General features: G+C 47.2%; 2 pseudogenes; both read right to left on the reverse strand.

The window, feature by feature from the left end:
* Positions 1-13,004: 13,004 nt before the first annotated feature.
* LOC135996983 (olfactory receptor 14C36-like) lies at positions 13,005-13,747 on the reverse strand (annotated as a pseudogene).
* A 1,711-nt stretch (positions 13,748-15,458) lies between these two features.
* Positions 15,459-16,424, reverse strand: LOC135997237 (olfactory receptor 14C36-like; annotated as a pseudogene).
* Between the last annotated feature and the right edge of the window lie 4,091 nt (positions 16,425-20,515).

Raw genomic sequence — 20,515 nt, forward strand, 5'->3', positions numbered from 1 at the left:
AAGACATAAACTACAACACAATTACTAAGGCATGAACAACAAAATCTCTAAAGGTACCTTTATCAAATTACTGTTTTCTTGTTTTTCTCTCTCATTTAATGTTTTCTCATTTTTCTCTATCTTCCTTGTTTTACTTTTTTTTTTTCTTTTTCTTTTTTTTAAAGTTACCCAAGTTACCAGAGTTTCCAAAATGCAAAGACCCAATGCGCTGGTAGCCCCCGAAAGGCAGAGAAGTTCCACATGTGTTACTTGGGTCACCAAAGTATCGATAACCTAAATGCAAAGACTCAATGCGCTGGCAATAAAACCACGATAGCCACTCACTCGCCCCCTTCCCTCGAAAGGGAAAGGAGAAACTTGCGTTGAGATAAACACAGTTCAATAAAATAACAAAATACTAATACACTGCTAGTAAATATATATATACAATATAGAGAAAAAAGATAAAATAAAAGATACTCAATGCAATTCCTCACGAACTCTGTCCACACACAGCCAGTCCCAGGAAGCAGCATCCTGGTCCCAACAGCTGATCCCAAAGAGAGAAAAAAGGCAGAAAAGCGCAGAGACCTCTGCAAAATGGCAAAAGGCCAAATTAAATGTTCCAAACTGAACTCCCCTGGCTCCGAGAAAAAAAACTAAGAAAGAACGCACAAGAGGAAAAAAATGCCCAAGCGCAAGAACACCCAAGAGAGAGAGAGAGAGAGGCTGGAAGATCCCAACTCTCCTTAAAGATGAAGCGTGACACTAATGGGCTGGAACACTCTCATTCATCAGTTTGGATGTCAGTCAAGCTCTGCCCCACCCCTCTTCCCCTTCCTCGATGCCTCACACCTGTGGGCAGAGCACTCAGAATGTCCTTGGCTCTCAGACCAGAGCAATTAAAAACATTAACTCTGTGCTGGGGTGTTATCTCTTGTTCGCAAACTAAATCCAAATAATGACCGTGCTAGCTATGAAAAAGTAAGGTTTCTAACTGCATGAAGAAAATTAACTCATTTTCAGTCAAACAAGCACAGACCTGAAGCTCTCCCATGCCAGACCAACAAAGCTAGAGAAATAGTAAAGAAATCATTGAATAAAATCATACCAAGGTTTGGCTGTTCCCCATTTTATAGCAGAAATATTATGGACTATTTTTACTCTTCTGGGGGCAAGGTGGGATCAATCTAGTGAAAAGGTAGAAAGAAAGAATGAATGAATCAATCTATAAAAGGACAATTAGGTAAATTGTGTCAGGAAATTCATGTGAAATGGATAAATGTATTGCTAATTAATTTACTGAGAATTCGCATTACTTAAAGAATAAGAGAAAAAGTAAGCCCTTTTGACGTATTGTATGAGAGACTCTATTCAGTCAACTTGACAGAAAAAACTAATCAAATGCATATTCTGGGGAACCAAATGCTCACTGAATAGGTGTTGTCTTTGGGAAAGAGAAACTACCTGTGGCATACGGTATAGCAAGTTCACTTTTAAATCAGGAGACTCCATGGACCCAAAGTGTACATTTTATAATGATCTGGAAAACCATGCAGATAGCTGAAAAGACCAATTGCTGAGTTTGCACGTATTGCTTAGGGGATTCAAATAAAGGGGTTCTTACAACAGGAATACCTCTCTTTATTAATGTATCCTGGGAAAACACTCCATTTGAAGGTTAATCAACCTGAAAGATTCATAAGTGAATTAGAAGAGATTTGGAAACGTACAACAGTCTTGCATGAGGCACACTGTCTTTTCCTCTGCGAACAGCTGCTCATGTCCAGAGGCAGCAAATGTCCAACGGCAGCTCCATCAGCCATTTCCTCCTCCTGGCATTCACAGACACACGGGAGCTGCAGCTCTTACACTTCTGGCTCTTCCTGGGCATCTACCTGGCTGCCCTCCTGGGCAACGGCCTCATCATCATCGCCATAGCCTGTGACCAGCACCTCCACACCCCCATGTACTTCTTCTTCCTCAACCTCTCCCTGCTCAACCCGGGCTCCATCTTCACCATTGTCCCAAAGCCACGGCCAGTTCCCTCTGGGAGACCAGGGCCATCTCATATGAAGGATGTGCTACACAGATCTTTCTTATTGCAGCAGAGTTTTAATTTCTCACAGTCATGTCCTCCGATCGCTACATTGCCATCTGCAAACCCCTGCACTATAGGTTCCTCCTGGGCAGCAGAGCTTGTGTCCACATGGCAGCAGCTGCCTGGGGCAGCTGTTTTTCCTGTGCTCTTCTGAACATGGCCAATACATTTTCAATGCCACTTTGTCAAGGCAATGCCCTGGAACGGTTCTTCTGTGAAATCCCCATATCCTCAAGCTCTCCTGCACACACTTCTCCCTCAGGGAATTTGGGATTATTGTGGTCATTGTCTTAGTAGTATTTGTCTGTTTTGTTTTCCTCGTGCTGTCCTATGTGCAGATCTTCAGGGTGGTGCTGAGGATCCCCTATGAGCAGAGACGGCACAAAGCCTTTTCCACATGCCTCCCTCACCTGGCCATGGTCTCTCTCTTTATCAGCACTGGTGCATTAGCCTACCTGAAGCCTCCTTCCATCTCGTCCCCATCCCTGGACCTGGCAGCGTCATTTCTGTACTCAGTGGTGCCTCCAGCAGTGAACCCCCTCATCTATACCATGAGGAACCGGGAGCTCAAGGATGCCCTGAGGAAACTAATGGCTGGATGATTTTCAAACCAATAGACTTCCTGTCTTCTGCACATCACTCATGAGATATGACTCATTACATGCCCAGACTCTCTTTTGTATATCTTGTAGTTTTTGATGGGTTTTGGAGTTGGGGAAGGCTTGTTTAGTTCTGCTTTTTTTAACTGTGATAATATTGCCCACAAAGTAATACTTTTTTCATTCCACTTCTAATTCACCATGTACCTTTGTAGTTTGATTCATAGACTGTGTAAATGAGAAGCCACGCTCTCTGTGTATTTAAACAAAAGAAAGGACACTGCAGTGAATTGTTTGTCCAAGATCCTTCCTCTGAGACCTTTGTGAAGCTGCATACAATGTGTCTGTGTGCAGAGGTGGGGAGAAAAGATCCCAGCACAGCAGCTCTGCCAGGGAGCACCAGCCTTTTTCTTTTCAGAGCTGTTCTTCTTCCACTTCCCCACTCTCCTATGAGCCCTTGTGTTGGTGTAAGATCTGAGCACTCCTGACACTTGGTTACAGTCCTGCAGTGTGGCAGTCCTGTGACCACAAGCAGGGACAGGCAATGGGCACTTCTGTGGCAGAGCCGGCCTCCAGAACAGCATCTCCATCAGCAAGGGGATCTCCTTAGCACAGTGCCTGAAGGCTTAGGTCTTCTTCCAAAGTTGCTCTCAAAAATATGCCTAAGGAATAGACTCCCAAAAGGCTTTGTTTTCTGTATTTTCTGTGGGCTCCGTGTGATGAGATCAGGGTCCAGTGTGGCTTGCAAGGGACTTAGAGCTGGTGGTTCAGGTTTTGCTTGTTGGTGGCCAGCACCCACACAGATAGTGAATAAGGCAGGGCACCTCTGAGCACCCTCCCTGGCCACCTCAGAGATTGTGTGGGAGGCGGTCACAGTGACAGTGACCAACATCAGCTGGGTCTGCTTCCCAGTCTGACCAGTATGTCCCTGCAGAGTCGCCACAGCCTGGGCATCACAGCTCACTCACTCCACAGAGCAAAACCCCAGCTTGGGGGCTGCGGGGAGTTTGGGAACAGGGTGCAGGAATATCTGGTCAGATAGGCTCTGTGGGGAGATGGGATGTCCCAGGAGAAGAGCAGAGCACAGTGTGTGTGCAGATATGGAAAGAGAAACACTTTGCTGCCATGGGTGCCAGTTTGGGGCAGGCTGCCCTGTCCATAATCTGCATTTTAGAGCCAGTTTTCCTCTTCCCATTCACATGGGCATCCTGTGAATGCATCGCTGCTCTTCACCCCAGTGTAGACAGGCAAAAGGCCTTCTCCACCTGGCCCTCTTCCCTCACCAGTGCCACTGTTTTCTACAGCACCCTCCTCCTTGACTACATGATGCCAGAACAGCACTCCTGAGAGAGTTTGACAGAGCCTTTTTTCTACACCATCCCCACATCCCTGTTCAATCTACAGCCTAAGAACCAGAAAGGCTGAGCAGAAGTGGGGCAGTGAGAAAAAATGTTAGGAAAGCTTTGAGGCTCACACAGAGACCATCAGAGTTGTTGGCTTGCTGTTGCCTTCTGAACAGGCCCAGAGGACCTGGACAGCATTTGCTGTGTCCCAGAAACTCACCTGGAAGGACAGGATAGAGAGAGAGCCTTTGGTGTGGGAAGGGGCAGAGAGTTGCTGGTGGAGCTGGCTGGTGTCTCTGTGAGACATCTCTGGAACACTTTAGAAAAGTCGTGGCTATCAGGGAAGTTCCATGGGCCTTTGAGAAATAAAATATCGACATTGTCTTCAAGTAGGTTAAAAAGGAAGATGATTGGTAGAATTACAGGCTGGGCAGCTTCACCTCAGTCCCTGGGCAAGTGATGGGGCAAGTGCTCTTCCAGACATCTCCAGGCACTTGAAGGAAACAAAAAAGAGTGCAGAACCTGCATGGGAGGAGAAAGTAGGGAATGTTGTGTACCTGGACTTTAACAAGGCCTTTGATATGTTCTACCATAGTCATATTGGTGATATCTGGATGGAAAATAAAGATGACAATGTGGGTGGCATCAGTGCAATGGACTCCTCCTGGCAGCCAGTCACTACTGGCATCCCAGTGACCAGCACTCGAGCCAACACATGTGAACATCTTCATTATCTCCATCTATGATGGGTTAGAGCTCATTTTATGGTCCTTTGTGGATAAACGGAAACTGCGGGAAGCCCTTGAGCTACCTCATCGAGTTCACCCTGCCTCAAGCAGCATAGTCAGACAAGATGACATTCAGGTCTCTTCCAATCTGAGTTATTCTATGATGCAAGCAATCTTTCTCTGGGAGAGCTCTTTGAAGACAGAACAGGGAAAGGTTAGAGAAAAGCCAGTGAAACAGAAGTACATAGAGGGAATGTTGCACTCTAAATACAGAAGAAAATCTGTTTTGATAAGTGGCTGCCTAAAATTATTCACATAAATCAAGAGAACATGATCAACTTGCTGGTACATGGCCTTAGTGCTGTTAATAAAAAATAATAATAATAAAAACCTGAAAATTCATTAAAAACTAAGCATGCTGGAAATGAAGACTTTTTCAGGGATTGTGTTGAGTTCTTTTCTGCAAAGGTTCCAACTTTTTCATGCCCCTAAATGCTCCCTCTCACTTTGAAAGGAATCCACTACTCTAACCCTTAAGCTCAAACTTTACCTCTAAACCAAAGCCTAAACCCCTAACCCCTTACACTTACCCTACCCTTTGTCCTTACTTAGCCCTCACATGAAAATGCTGACCTTCATCCTAGCCCTGACCCCAGCCCTGACAAAACTGTAACACTCAAAGCCTGCCTGTACCCTAAACTCTAACCAGACACCCTTAGCAGAACTCCAAACCCTCCTGCTAAACCTTTGCCTAATCCTGAATCCTGGAAGGTGAGCTCTAATCCTGAATCCCTAACCTGAAAGCCTAACACCCAAAGCCCTCCTTCCCATGCTCTCAATCCCTCACCTTCAGTCCCTTTCCTAACCTGGACTTAGGCTGCTTGGCACCTTGGAGGCAGGACATGAGGTCTCAGAGCAGTCTCATGGCATGGGAAAAGGAATGTGAAGTGACCTGTATCTGATCAGCTTGTAAAGCAAAAGGAGGAGACAGGTGAGCATGCTGTGGTGAGCTCAGCCGTGCCTTAGAAACTCCTATTCCAGCAGGCAGCACAGGACTGTGGAGGTGGCTGTGAGGTCAGTTCTGTCTCTGGAGTTGAATGGCGTGTGGCTTGGAAGATCCTGGTGAGGTGACTTTTGCCTGGTCAGATGGTGCAGCTAGTCTTGCAGAACTCATCTCTAGAAGGGTTATCCTATTTTGCTCCACTGATCACTTTCATTGTTTTCTTACAAGGAAAAAAAATCAAGTCATCATTTCTACTGGCCCTAAAAGAGGCTCTTCACATGTGAATGTGTTGCTGCAGTTTTACATAAAGATAAGGACATGCAGTTGGCCTAATCTTTGGCAGTGGGTGGGAGCTTCCTGCAGACTTCTCTGTTGCAATCCAGTTTATCCTGCAGCCCACAGGATTGTGTGCTCAGCACAACACAGACTGAAGGCCAAGCTGTACATGGAGCACAGCCATGGATCTACTCTAGTTTACTGTTATGTGGACTTCTAAATCTCCATGTGCAACGGTCTTCTGGTCAGGATCGCAGAACCTCCTGATGAAGATTAGGAAGAGGATGAGTTGTTCCTTAGACAGCTGGAGGAAGCGTCACAATTTTAGGCTCTGGTAGTCACTGGGACTTTGAAGACCATGGACCTCTGCTAAAAGTCTTTGGGTGAAGGGAAAGTAGAAGGTATTCCCTGACCCAACGTGGTGGGAATGGTCTCCTGGATATGTGTTTCACACGAAGACAAAGCAGGACTGCTGGAAGATGTGGAGGACAGCTTTGTCTGCAGTGTGGGTGTGGTGGGGTGTAGAAAACCCTGAGGGAAGTGAGCGAGACAAATTGTAGCAGCACTGAGCAGAGAAGAAGAATCACCTCCCTCAACCATCTGGCAGTGCTGAATCAAAGGGGATGACAACTCCCTTGTCTGGTTGGCCACACTCCTACTAATGAAGCCCAGGATATCATTGTGTACCTTTGCTTCAAAAGTGAAAAGCCAGGAGAAGACGAGGCTTTGGGAAGAGATAAAAAGAGCCTTCCCATACCTTCTTGGATACCAGCAAGATATCCTCCCTTGGCTATCCTTTGTTGGCTGCCTTTGTATTCTCATTCAACCTTTCTTAGCTTTTGACCATGGGGATTCCTTCCTTGGTCAGCTATTCGATTAAACTAGTATCTCCTTCTATCATCTGGAGTGCCTTGTAATGCCTGATACTCTGATGTTGTCAGGGGCACCACAAATCTGATAGGCCATCTATACAGACTCATTAACAGTTGGCAAAGCAGAGGTTCACTCCAGGAGAACCTTGAGAAACGCTGGGATTTGGTAATAAAAACCTCATGAAATTTTACAAGAAGTTGCCGGTCCTTTACTGGGGGCAGAATAATCCCACACATGAGGCTGGGACCTGAACAGCTCAGGAGTGATTCTGAGAGGAAGGGGCTGGGCATTACGAGGGATGCCATACGAGCCAGTGGTGCATGCTCACCATGAGTAAGGCCAAGTGCATATGGGGCTGCGTTACGAGGAGTATGGCAAAACAAACAAGGGAATTATCGTCCGCCTTGAATCAGCGTTGCGGTGGCCACACCTGGACTAGTGTGTCTGGGTGTGGGACTCCCTGTTCTGGAGGAATGCAGAGGAACTAGAGAGACTCCAGAGATCTGCCAGGATGGGCTTTGGGGCCTTTGAGAGAGGCTGAGAAACCTGAGGTTCTTGAGCCTGGTGAAGTGGAGGCTCAGGGCACTACAGCAGTAGCCTGCAACTGCTTGAAGGGTGGTTTCTGAGATAATGCAGCTTTTCTTGGTAGTAGGAAGAGAAGGAAAGCCCCACAAATTGCAGGCTGGAAGGTTCAGATTAGAGGTGAGGAAAAAGACATCTCAATCCAAGGGCAGTGCTGTGGTACAAGAGGCAACCCAGAGGGAGTCTGGATCAACCCATGGCTTTGTACCTCAAGGAAAGACTAGTGAGGGTGGAGAGACATCAGTGAAAGTATGGAAATGCTGGGATGAGAACTAGATAGGAAAGCAAGATGGATGTCAACAGCCTGAAGGGACAAAGGTGCCTGAAGGGGGCAGTATAAGCAAACCTGAAGTAGACATGGCCAAGGGCTGTGGTGAGGCTGAAAGGCCACACAGGAGCAAGGTCTTTGTCCCCCGGCCATGGCAGTTGTATCTGTCTCTAAGACCTACCAGGATAAACTCTATTTTGAGTTTCTGGACATTGATTTCTCCTTACCCGTTCTTGGGGAAGCCAGGAGGGGTTGTACAGGTTTCCTGCACTTGGCCTTGCTCAAACTCACACCCCATTGCTCCAGGAAGAGCCCTGAGCCATGCATGAGGGATCTGCCTTCCCAGGGCCTGGGGTCAGGGTTTGGCCTTTAAGCTGGTAAAACAAACCAAGGATTTTCTCCATAGCATACCCACCTGTACAGTGCCTTTTCCTACCTGCAATCACAACCTTCTATTATCTTCTCTAACGAGTCCATGGAGAGTCTTTGTTAATAATGACCCTCAGTGGGGTCAATCAATGTTTCAAGGTACTTTGAGTTGCACATCTAACTTCCACCTCTTGAGCAATTTCTTCTTTCTCCTCTCAGTATCTGTAGCTCATGGACTAAGGGCCAAATACACCATGGGGCTCATTAAAATAGAGAAAGTATTAATGAACTATTTCCCTTCCTGTAATTTTCTTCAAGTCTTCAAGACACTACAACTACTTAGAGCTGTTTCATAATGTAGCTAAGAAGAAAGATTTCAAAATGTGACTAACAGAAATTGTTCTTTATTTTGAAGGGCATATTATGCTCCTTTTCAGTTCAGTGAAGAGGTGATAGTAGCATTCTCTGGTTGATAATGATCCAGAATGTCTCCTTAGTAGGTCTGGACAGGTAGGAAAAGCAGCCCCTTGAGGTCCAACATGGTATGGACAACGCTCCTCCTCACCTGCCCAACCTCACCCTTTCTCCTGTTGCCCCCTGTGACTTGTTCTCACTTCTTTTTTTTTTTTTTTTTTTACATCAGATTTGTCCACACTTCGCTGCAGCTGGATGTTACAGCTCCTTTGCACCGTCTCCCACCTGCTCTTCATAGAGAACGGGCTGCACACAGGCACAGAAGGATTTTTCCTAATTACAAACAAAGAAAAGTGAAGCACAATTAAGTTTCAAAAATAATAAAACACACTCCTCCACCATAAGTTAAGTACAAGCTGCCTCTAACGAGGTTGTCTTTCAACAAGGGATAATCTTATGAGAAATGTTTGAGGTAAGCAGATAAAAGAATAAAGATACAAACATAATAAAAGAGTTGACTGAGGAGACAATTAGACTACTGCAAAACAGGCAAATATTTAACTACCTGAAGTTCAAAGCAGGAGCTGGCAAGCTGAGCAGAATCTGAATGAGTAAAGAGTAAGAGAAGGAGAAAACTGCAGAATAATGGCAAGGGCCTTTGTCTAGAGTGTCTGCACCTGAAAAGATGACTTTAGAAACAGTCATTATATCAGGACAGGTGAAAATAGAGGAAAGAATACAGAAATTAAATACAGTGTATAACAGGCAGAATAGTGGCAAGGATGTTGCAGGAGATCAACATCTGTTTGGAATATCCCTTCTGAAAGGTCACAGGATTGGTAGAGGTCTCTTGTGAGTGAAAACAAACCAATGTTGCAGCCAAAAGCGCCACCCAGGGAACCGCAAGCTGTACAAGAACACTTTGGTGAGGAGTGACCTGTCAAATGAGTCCTCTTGAGTGACATTTCTGGGCACCTAAAAGAGAAAAATGTGTCCGAAAGCCATCAGCATGGACTTATCAAGGGTAATTAATATCTCGCAAACTTGATTGCCTTCACGATGAAGTAACTGCATTTCTGCGTGAGGGGAGAACAGTGGATGTCATTTACCTCAGCTTCAGCAAGACTCTTGGCATGCTCTCCCTCAATATTCTTGTACCCGAGGTAGGCCATTACAGTCGGATGGGTTGACAAACAGATGCATAAAAACCAGTTGGATGATCGGGCTGACAGAACAGTGGTGAAGGGGTCTCATGCCCAACCTCAAGACCACTGGGACTTATTGGGGGCTTGTGGGGCAGCACAGGGGACTCTGCTGAGACCTGGGCAGTTTAATACTTTAATGATCTGTGACCTTGAGGAGACAACTCTCACCACATTTGTTGATGATGCTAAACTGGGAAACCTCACAGGCAGGAGGGCTGTCCTGTCAGGAACATCAAGACAGAGAAGGACAAATGGCAGGTCCTGCCCCTGGGATAGACTAACCCCTGAAGATGTTAACTGGGAGAGGGTCACTGGAGGGCTGCTAAGATGCTCAGGGACTGGGACACTTGCTGGAAGGAGAAACTCAGGGAAAGGGCCTTGTTCAGCCTGGAGAAGAGAAGGCTTCAGGCATCTTGTAACAGCCTCTCTGTCCCTGCGGGGAGGTTTTTCCGGAAGGTGGAGCCAGTCTTGTCATGGTGATGCTTGGCAGGAGGATAATAGACAATAGTCAGATGTTGAAATAAGCAAGGTTCAGGCTGGAGATAAGGAAAATATTTTTCTCCAAGAAGGCATCAAAGCATTGGAGCAGCTTCCCCAGCTTTGTTGTGCTGTCTCTGTCCTTGGATGTTTTCCAGTCCCCACATGGTAAAGGCTTGAGCAACGTGGTCTCACTCCATAGCTGAACGTGCTGTGAGAAGGAGGTCAGACCTGAGACCTCCTGAAGTGCCACTCAGGAGAGCAAAAACCCAAATGTTGTTGTGGTGTCTTCCCCTCCGGATGTTCCCTTGATCACAGTAGGGAACGTTCCCAGGTTCCCCATGGCCATGGAAGTCAGTCAGTATAGTCAGACCAGCTGGAGCTTGCTTAGTTCTCTTGTCATGCTCAGCAATAAAAGCCATGAGAAGGGCCGGGGTGTGCAGGGGGCAATTCTTAATTAAGGCATTTGCCTTCTGAAGCAACTGCTACATGAACTGATGCCCAGTTTCCCAGGAAAGGGCTGGACATCACCTGCTGATGGCAAGAAGAGAATAAATCCTTCTGGTTTCCTTTGCTTCCACAGGCAGTCTGTGCTTTTCTTTATTAAAATGCCTTTATTTCAAACAATGAATTTTTTTTCCCCCTGTCCTCTTGAGCAGGGGAGTGATTGAGTGGTTTAGTGGAAACTAAAACGTGGCAACCAGGTTAAGCCACTAGATTCCTTTTTTGTGCCCAAAGTGGGGCATGAGACAAGGGTAGTTTTATATTAAGGGTGCTACTGTTATAGTAGTTATTTGGTGGAAAGCGTCTGTGCAGGTCACTGAGTTTTCTGTCTGTGCCACTCATCTCTTGATTTTGCTGAGCTTGGGAACATGTTAATACAAACAAAGTCTACGCTCTGGGTCCTGGCATTGATGTCTTTCCTGTGTTGGGGTAGGTATTCTATCTTGTGGAGAGGGTAAGGGAACATATCTCTCTCTTCCCTTAGAATCACAGAATGGTTTGGGTTGGAAGAGACCTTAAAGATCATCTAGTTCCAGCCCCCGTGACCCACATCTTCCTCTAGAAAAGGTTGCTGGAAACTCACTGCCTTGTTTGACTGAAACAGAGTTAATTTTCTTCATGCAGTTAGAAACTTTTTCCTTTTTTTGCAGCTAGCATGGTCATTGTTTGTATTTAGTATGGGAAAAATAAGATAACAGCCCGGGACAGAGAGAATGTTTTTCTCCATGTAACTTTCCAGTGGTTTTGAAGTGGAACAAAGGCAATATAAGAGCCTATTATCTTAGTTGCTTTCTGGGAGCCAAGGTCTTTCTGAGCTCTCTGCCCACAGGTGCGAAGCAGCTGGGAAGGGAGTCATGTATGGGACAGACCTTGACTGACATCCAGACTGACCAATGAGAATATTGCATGCCATTAGCATCTGGCTTCATGTTGAAGGAGGGTAGGGTCTTCTGGATGCAGAGATGGAGACCTGTTTCAGTTCTACTGTGTTTCAGTGGAGTTCCATTTGGGAGTTTCTTTTAGTTTGACCTTTTGCCATTTTACCATTTTGCAATGACCTCTGGGCCTTTCTGCATTTTCCCTCTTCCCCTTGGATCAGGTGTTCAGGACCGAGCTGTTCTCTTCGTCTCTCTTTCTTGGACCGGCTGCTTGGTGCAGACAGAGTTTGTGAGGAATTGCTTTGCGTATCTTATTTTATATTCCATTTTCCATTTAGATGTGTTACTAATAGTGGTGGTATGTTAGTGTTATTTTGTTATTTTATTAAACTGTGTATATCTCAATCCACAAGTTTCTCCCTTCACTTTCAATTGTCTCCCCTGTTTGGGGGTGGGGTGTGGGACTGAGGGAGCAGCTATCGTGGTTGTGATTGCTAGCTCGGGTTAAACCATGACAAGGGGCTAAGCAGAAATGTTATCACAGTCTGTGTTTTCACAAGGACATCACTGTAGATGACAGAAGAGCCCCTAGTGTGTCTGCCCGCTACAGACGGATGTCCCCCTTCATGAGTCTTGCAGAGGGCAGGGGATGACAGACAGCCCAGTACTGATCCTAGGATGTGGTCACCAGCAGTGAACACTCTGTACAAGGACAAGGTGCAGGAAACAGCACTAACACCGTGATGAGCAGAGATGGTGCTGTCCCCAGCCACAAAACTGGCCATCTGCTGGGGCAGCGTGGTGGATACGCAGAGGGTCTCCAGGGAGAACAAATGTCCCAAGAAGAAGTCCATGGGGACATGCAAATGCTGGTTTACCACCACCTGCACAATGATGAGGGTTTTCCCAAGCACAAACACCATGCAGGTCATGAGGGAGAGAAGGATTTTCTAAGGGATGGGAACATTCCCCATTCCTGGTTGGAGGGCACCTCCATGACTTCCCCATTGCATTTTCCCCATGGAAGGTTTCAGGTCCCTCTTTTCCCCTTGCACTTGGTAGAGAACTTGTGAGGAAAGACTTTTGGTTCTTTTGTAGATGCTTGGATATCAGACAGAAAGACAAGTCATTGCAGGTACATTTATTTTTTTTTTAAGTAGAGTATAGCCTCATGTTCACATAGTCACAGGGTCACACTAGTGAAGTAGATAATGAAGTTGAAATGGGTTGTCCACATTCCTTTGTGGATAAAATTATGGAAGTTAAAAAAAAAAAGGCAGAACAAAAGACAACACAAACACAAAACTTGACAACAACAACAAACTAATAAGAAAGGATGGACCTGTAATGAGTTACATTCTGAGTCATATATTGAAACAGATGGACACTCTAGAGCTTCTGGAAATCATTCAGTCATCAGTTTCCACATTGCATTCTTGAGCTCCTGGTTTCTCATGCTGTAGATGAGGGGGTTCAGTGTTGGAGGCACCGATGAGTACAGAACTGCCACCACCAGATCTAGGGATGGCAAAGAGATGGAAGGGGACTTCAGGAAAGCAAACAGGCTAGTGCTTATAAACAAGGAGACCACAGCCAGGTGAGGCAGGCATGTGGAAAAGGCTTTGTGCTGTCCCTGCTCAGAGGGGATCCTCAGCACCGCCCTGAAGATCTGCGCATAGGACAGCACAAGGAAAACAAAACATCCTAAAATGGCAAAAGTACTGAAAACAAGAAGTTTAAATTCCCTGAGGTAGGCATCTGAGCAGGAGAGCTTAAGGATCTGGGGAAGTTCACAGAAGAACTGTTCGATGGCATTACCTTGGCAAAGTGGTATGGAAAATGTATTGGCCGTGTGCAGCAGAGAATAGACGAACCCAGTGCCCCAGGCAGCTGCTGCCATGTGGACACAAACTCTGCTGCCCAGGAGGGTCCCGTAGTGCAGGGGTTTGCAGACGGCAACGTAGCGGTTGTAGGCCATGACTGTGAGAAGAAAATACTCTGCTGAAACGAAAAAGACAAAGAGAAATACCTGTGCAGCACATCCTGCATAGGAGATGGCATTGGTCTGCCAGAGGGAGTTGCTTTAGGGACAGTGGTGGAGATGGAGCCCAGGTCAACGAGAGAGAGGTTGAGGAGGAAGAAGTACATGGGGGTGTGGAGGTGGTGGTCACCGGCTATGGTGGTGATGATGAGGCCGTTGCCCAGGAGGGCAGCCAGGTAGATGCCCAGGAAGAGCCAGAAGTGCAAGAGCTGCAGCTCCCGTGTGTCTGTGAAAGCCAGGAGGAGGGGCTGGGTGACGGAGCTGCTGTTGGACATCTTCACACCCAAACAACCAGTGACATCTGGGGTGTCAGTGGTGGTCCAAGATACATGCAGGTAGACTCAGGGTCCAATGGAGCAATGCTGAAACAGGGCAGTTTCTGGGAACAGCATTTTTGAGACCAGCAGGGAATTCCTTTGGGCAAATTAAAGGACAGCAGCTGATCATGTTTGGGACAAAGAAACCTGTCCCTCCTCAGTATGTTCTTGTCTAAAACCCATATACAGCTGACCCAATGTAGCCATTGCCATAGGGAGAGCTCAGCCTTTCTCCTGCTCTTCTCCATCATGTGTATTTGCTAGGCTTCCACTGAGAATAATGGCATTTGTCTCACGGACATCCCTCCATTACGCAATCTAATTCAGGGTAGTTGCTCAATGTCATGGCCAAATCCAGGCCTGTGGTGCTACCTGAGGTGTGTTCAGGACTCTCCAGCACAACTGCATTTGTCTGGTAGGGACAGCACAGCACCTATAGAAAGCCACCCACACTCAGAGCAGGTGTGGGACAGACCACCCAGGGCATCTCGGACAGACCCACTTTCTCTGGGTCAGTGACTGGTCACCAGCACTGTGCTGAGACAAGGTCTCTCCCACCTCCATCTGGTAGATACAGGCCAAGCAGGAATATGAAGCGTGTCCCACCGGGGTCTGCACTCATGTGTCTCTGCTCCTGAACTCTGCTGGTTCTTCTTTCTCCTGTCCTTTACTCATCCCATTGATGGTTTTATTATCAAGGTGTTCCTGGATCACAGGATGTCCCCGGTGAATGGAAAAAGGAAATATCATGCTCATCTAAACCAAAACCAAAACCAAACACAAAAACAAATAAAAAACCCCCACACCACCACCAAAAAAATTCCAAAACCAACAAACCTACCAAACCCCAAGATGTAAAAAGGAGGACCCTAGGAACTACCACCCACTCAGCTTCTCTTCTGTGCCTGGAAAGGTCATTGAGCAGATCCTCCTGGAGGCTCTGTTGAAACATGGAAGACACTGAGCTGATTAGAGACAGTTAACAAGGCTGAACCAAGGGTAAATCGTGCCTGACTAAGCTAGTGGACTCCTGTGATGGAGTGACCACATCAGCAGACAAGGGAAGAGCTATGAATGTCATTTATCGGGGCTTCTGTAAGACCTTTCATACAGCCTCCACCGAAAAATTGCTGAGATATTGGTGTGTGATGGACAGATGGGTAAGGAATTGACTGGATGGCTGTGTCCAAAGAGTAACAGCCAGTAGCTCATGTCCAAGTAAAAACCAGGAGCAAGCAGTTTCCGTCAGGTGTCCGTACTGGGACAAATACTGTTCAATATCTCAATAAATGATATACACAGTGGGACTCAGTACACCCTCAGCAAGTTTGCAGGTCACAGAACCATAGAACATCTCCAGCTGGAAGGGATCCACATGGATCATCAAGTCCAACTCCCCGCTCCTCGCAGGATGACCTAAACCATATGACTAAGAGCATCCTCCAGATGCTCCCTGAACTCTGACAGGTTTGGTGACATGGACACAGTGAGATGGGTTATGTTATGTGTGATATGTTGAAGAACATGGACACTTTGTAGCTTCAGGTGGGAATCCAGTCACCAGTTTCCACACTGCGTCCTGGAGCTCCTGGTTCCTCATGCTGTATATGAGGGAGTTCACTGCTGGAGGCAGCACCGAGTACAGAACAGACAGCACTAGATTCAGGGAGGGGGAGGACACGGAGGGGGGCTTCAGGTGAGAAAATATGACGGTGATCAAAACCAGGGAGACCACGGCCAGGTGAGGGAGACACATGGAAAAGGTTTTGTGCCATCCCTGCTCAGAAGGGATCCTCAACACGGCCCTGAAGATCTGCCCATAGGACAGCACGATGAACACAAAACACCCCAAATAGACAAAAGTACTAAACACGAGAAGTCTAAATTCCCTGAGGTAGGCATCTGAGCAGGAGAGCTTAAGGATCTGGGCAAGTTCACAGAAGAACTAGTCCACAGCATTGCCCTTGCAAAATGGTATTGAAAATGTATTGGCTGTGTGTAGCAGAGCATGGAGAAACCCAGTGCCCCAGGCAGCTGCTGCCATGGGGATACAAGCTCTGTTGCCCAGGATGGCCCTGTAGTGCAGGGGTTTGCAGATGGCGACATAGCGGTCATAGGCCATGACTGTGAGAATAAAGTACTCTGCCGAATTGAAAAACACAAACAGAAACAGCTGTGCAGCACATCCAGGATAGGAAATGACTCTGGTGTTCCAGAGGCAACTGGCCATGGATTTGGGGAGAGTGGTGGAGATACAGCCCAGGTCGAGGAGGGACAGGTTGAGGAGGAAGAAGTACATGGGGGTGTGGAGGTGGTGGTCACAGGCTACGGTGGTGATGATGAGGCCATTGGCCAGGAGAGCAGCCAGGTAGATGCCCAGGAAGGGCCAGAAGTGCAAGAACTGCAGCTCCTGTGTATCTCCAAACTCCAAGAGGAGGAACAGGGTGATGGAGCTGCTGTTGGACATCTTCTTCCCCAGTCATGACAACCCGTCCAAGGAGGAAAAGGCAGTGATAAATTAGGGCAGAGTTTCTTTGAGGAAAATATATTCAATTTCTCATGGAAATCCCCTAGACTGCCTTGGCCCTTTCATGTCCCTTTTATGAGCTCTGCTTTGTGCTGAATGACTGTGTCTCTGGGAGAAGGGGGCTCTGCTGTGGACATACAAATATCCCAATGCTCCTCTCAAGGCAGGAACGACAAGGACAGACAGACAGGTACTCAGGAGTTTCTCCTCTTTGGGATTATGCTTCCAAGAGGACTCAGCTTTAAACCCCACCACCCTGGGGGCAGATGCCGTGCTGGGTGTGAGACCTGGGAGCTGTTCCAGGAAAGTGTCTGCACTGTGGGGGATGGCAGGGACGTGCTTGAATTTTGTCCTCCAACAGCATGTCTGGCAGCAGCTCCTTGTCTGTCCCCACTACTGTCTCTGCTGTCTGGAGCAAACAAAGAGACAAGGAAAGCACATCAAGGTGGAAAAACAGCCATAGACCTCTCTAAGCCATCTGGGAAATCTCTGAATGTAGAAGCCTGGGCCTTGCTGGGGACTTCAATAACCCTGGCATTTGTTGGACAGAGAGCACAGCAGGAGGGCAACGAAGCTGGTGAGGCGCCTGGAGCACAAGTCTGATGAGGAGCAGCCGAGGGAGCTGGGGCTGTTTAGCCTGGAGAAAAGGAGGCTGAGGGGAGACCTTATTGCTCTCTACAACTGCCTTAAAGGAGTCTGTAGCATGGAGGGTGTTGGTCTCTTCTCCCAAGCAGCAAGTGATAGGACAAGAGGAAATGGCTTCAAGTTGAGCCAGGGATGGTCCAAATTGGATATTAGGAAACATTTCTTCATGGAAGGGGTTGTCAGGCGCTGGAACAGGCTGCCCAGGGCAGTGCTGGAGTCACCATCCCTGAAGGGGCTTAACAGACACGGAGATGAGGTTCTTAGGGACATGGTTTAGTGCCAGTGTTGTGTTAATGGTTGGACTCGATGATCTTAAGTGTCTCTTGCAACTGAAATGATTCTATGATTCAATGATTCTATAATACAGAGAAGTTGTCAGAAACACTGCTAGGTATTGCAGAATCACAGAATCACAGCATGGTTGAAGTTGGAAGGCACCTCTGGAGATGATCTAGGTTCACCGCGTGGGGTCAGCTACAGCAGGTTGTCCAAAGCCAGACTGGGCCTTGAATATGGGAACTCCACAACTTCTCTGGGCAGCTTGTCTGATGATCAAAATTCACACCATAATTAAGTGCTTTCTGCAGTTTAGGTACAATTTCCTCTGTTTTAGATCGTGCCCTTGCACCACTGACCTAATCTCCACTGACTATGATCTCATACTCAACTCCCTCAGCCTTTTCCATGTCCCACATAACCAGGACTCCGGGCCTATTCAGCAGTGTCCCCATGTTTTCCCTTGCCTTACTCTTACTATTGATGTTCTTCTAGAATCCTATTTTGTTCCTGTTCACATCTCTTCCCAGGTTCAGCTGCCAGTGGGCTCTGGCTTACCTCGCCTCATTACTCAATGCTTGGGAAGTTGCCATCGCTACCGTCCAGAAGCCTTCTAGATAGCTTGTGCCCGGCTGTGTTTCCCCTCTGGGAGATATCAGGGGTTTCAGTTTCCCCATGCGGAGCAGGACCCATGAATGTCTGAAGAAGGCCTCATCTACGTCTTCCCAAATCTTCCTGATTCCCCATAGCAGACACCCACCACAATGTCACCCATGTTGCTCTGTCCACTAACTCCTTTGTTCTCAACTGACTCATCACCTCTTCCCAGGCAGAGATCCATGCATTTCTGCTGCTCTCTCATGAAGGCCAACTCCTTCTCCTCATCTTCACTGCCTGTCCTTCTGAAGAGCCTGTATCTATGCATCACAGCACTGCAGCTATGTGAGCGGTGTACCACACGTCTGTTACCCAAATGAGATTGTGTCGCTGTAATTACATGCAGGCTTCTAATTCCTCTTGTTCATTCTCCACACTGCATGCATTACTGTGCAAGCACTCAGAGACGTGGCCAGTCATGTTGATTTCTCAGGAAGGGCAGGAGAGCATTTCTAGCCCACTGTCCTATAGGCACCTCCTTATTTATGTTCATACATTTGATGTGATTCCTCCTCAGCTCTGTTCTGTCGATTGCTATGTCCCTTCTGTTTTCATTATGCAAAAGCCTTTCCTTGTCAACAGCATCCATCACATTATCACACCATTATTGGTCATTGTCTCCCTTCCCCAGTCATTCCCTGTTTAATGACAGCCTGTTGACAAAGACACTTTAGCTCCATTTTTCAGGTGAATGCCATCTCTTCCAAGCAGTTGTTGATCCTCAGAGAGGGTCTCCTGGTCATAGAAACCCTGTTGCTGACACAGGTCACACAACCAATTACCTACGTGCAGGATCTGTCTGCTGCTCAGAACTTTTCCCCTAACCAGCAGGACTGAGACAACCACCTGTGCCACCGTGGCCTAGAACATTTTGTCCAGAACGACGTAGTCATGCTTGATAATTTCCAGGTCTCCTGAGGCAGTGTCAGTGGTGCTCATGTGAAAGAGCAGCAGGGGGGAATAGTCAAAGGACTGTAAAATCTTCAGCAGCCTCTCAGCAATGTACCCTTATTTCAGGGACAAGTAACAGAGCTCCTTGGAAGCTGCTAGAGGTTCCTCTCTCAGGAGGTCTCCTCTGACTACACTTAAAGATGGAGCCAAACTCTTCCCTGTCGTGTCCTATGGGAGAATGACATCCAATGGTCAAAAGTTGAAATAAGTGAGGAAAAACTGTTTACTCATGAAGGTAGTCAAACCTTGGAGCAGGTAGCCCAGAAAGTTTCTGCAATGTCAATATTTGGAAGTTTTCAAACCCAGAATGCATAAATTCCCGAGCAACTGTGTGTAATGGGATAGATACCCTTGCTGTGGGTAAGAGGTTGGCTTAGAGACCTCCTGAGGTCCCACCCAGCATGAGTGAATGCACATTTCCTTCAATCATAGGATGTCCCTTCCCCACAGTAGGTAAAAGACTCAGATTTCCCACAAGTGTGGAAGTAGATCAGATTTAAGTTAGGTTGGCTTATCTGTTTCTTTCTTGTCCCACACCAGCCACTGCTGCTCAGATGAAGAGCTGCTTGGCAGGTACTGGCAAACAGCCTTGATTACCTCTGTTGCTTAAGTTCCATTTTCTTTTCCTCTCTTTTCAGCCATCCAAGTTCTTCTCTTTGATCGATTTTGTTCCAGCCGAGACAAACAGCCCACTTCTGTTTGCTCTTTCCTCACTGGCCCTGCCTTTGCTTGCTCTGCAGCTGTTTCTGAGATAGTCAGCATGATTAATCCTATGATGGAGGGAAATTCCTTTGAAGCAGAACTACCTTTCAGCATTTGTAGTGCCTCGCAACTCCTCCTGCTGTTGTCTTGTGAGAGACACCACCATCAGGGTAAGACATCTGCACACAGGCATTAACTGCTGACTAAATGGATCTTCAGTCCAAGGGCACCCTGAGAAGCAGAAACCTTTTAAAGTTTACAAGGAGAAGTGGCTGGTCCTGCTGGTGGGAAGAATAAGCCTGTACATCAGGGCCAGCTGGGCCCAGATTCGCTGAGCAGTGAAGATGAGGAGAAGGGCCTGGGCAAGGTGATATTTTAGGGACCAACACCTTCCACCTCGGTCATGTGCCCACTCAGAGAGAAACTGCAGGAGAGAGGAGGCTGGTCTGTGCCCTTGCTGCCATGGACAGACTGGCAAGGTGCCCCAGGACATTTGTCTCTCCCATGGCCATTTCCAGCACTGGCCACTCACCCCAGCTGATGGGTGAGCTTTGCTCTCTGTCCATCTGCTTCCTCCTGTGGGACTCAGTGCCTGTGTCAGGGAACTGCCAGCCCTGCCCGGCCTCTCTTCTTGCCCAGAGCAAGTATCTACCATGGTTTATTGTCACCCTGCAACTAAACGGTGACCGGGTGTTGATCGACAGCCAGCTGAATATGAGCCAGCATGTGCCCAGGTGACCAAAAAGGCCAACAGCATCCTGGCTGGTATCAGCACCAGTGTATCCATCAGGACCAGGGCA

Source organism: Caloenas nicobarica, chromosome 21, assembly GCF_036013445.1.
Source record: "Caloenas nicobarica isolate bCalNic1 chromosome 21, bCalNic1.hap1, whole genome shotgun sequence".
Taxonomy (NCBI): Eukaryota; Metazoa; Chordata; class Aves; order Columbiformes; family Columbidae; genus Caloenas; species Caloenas nicobarica.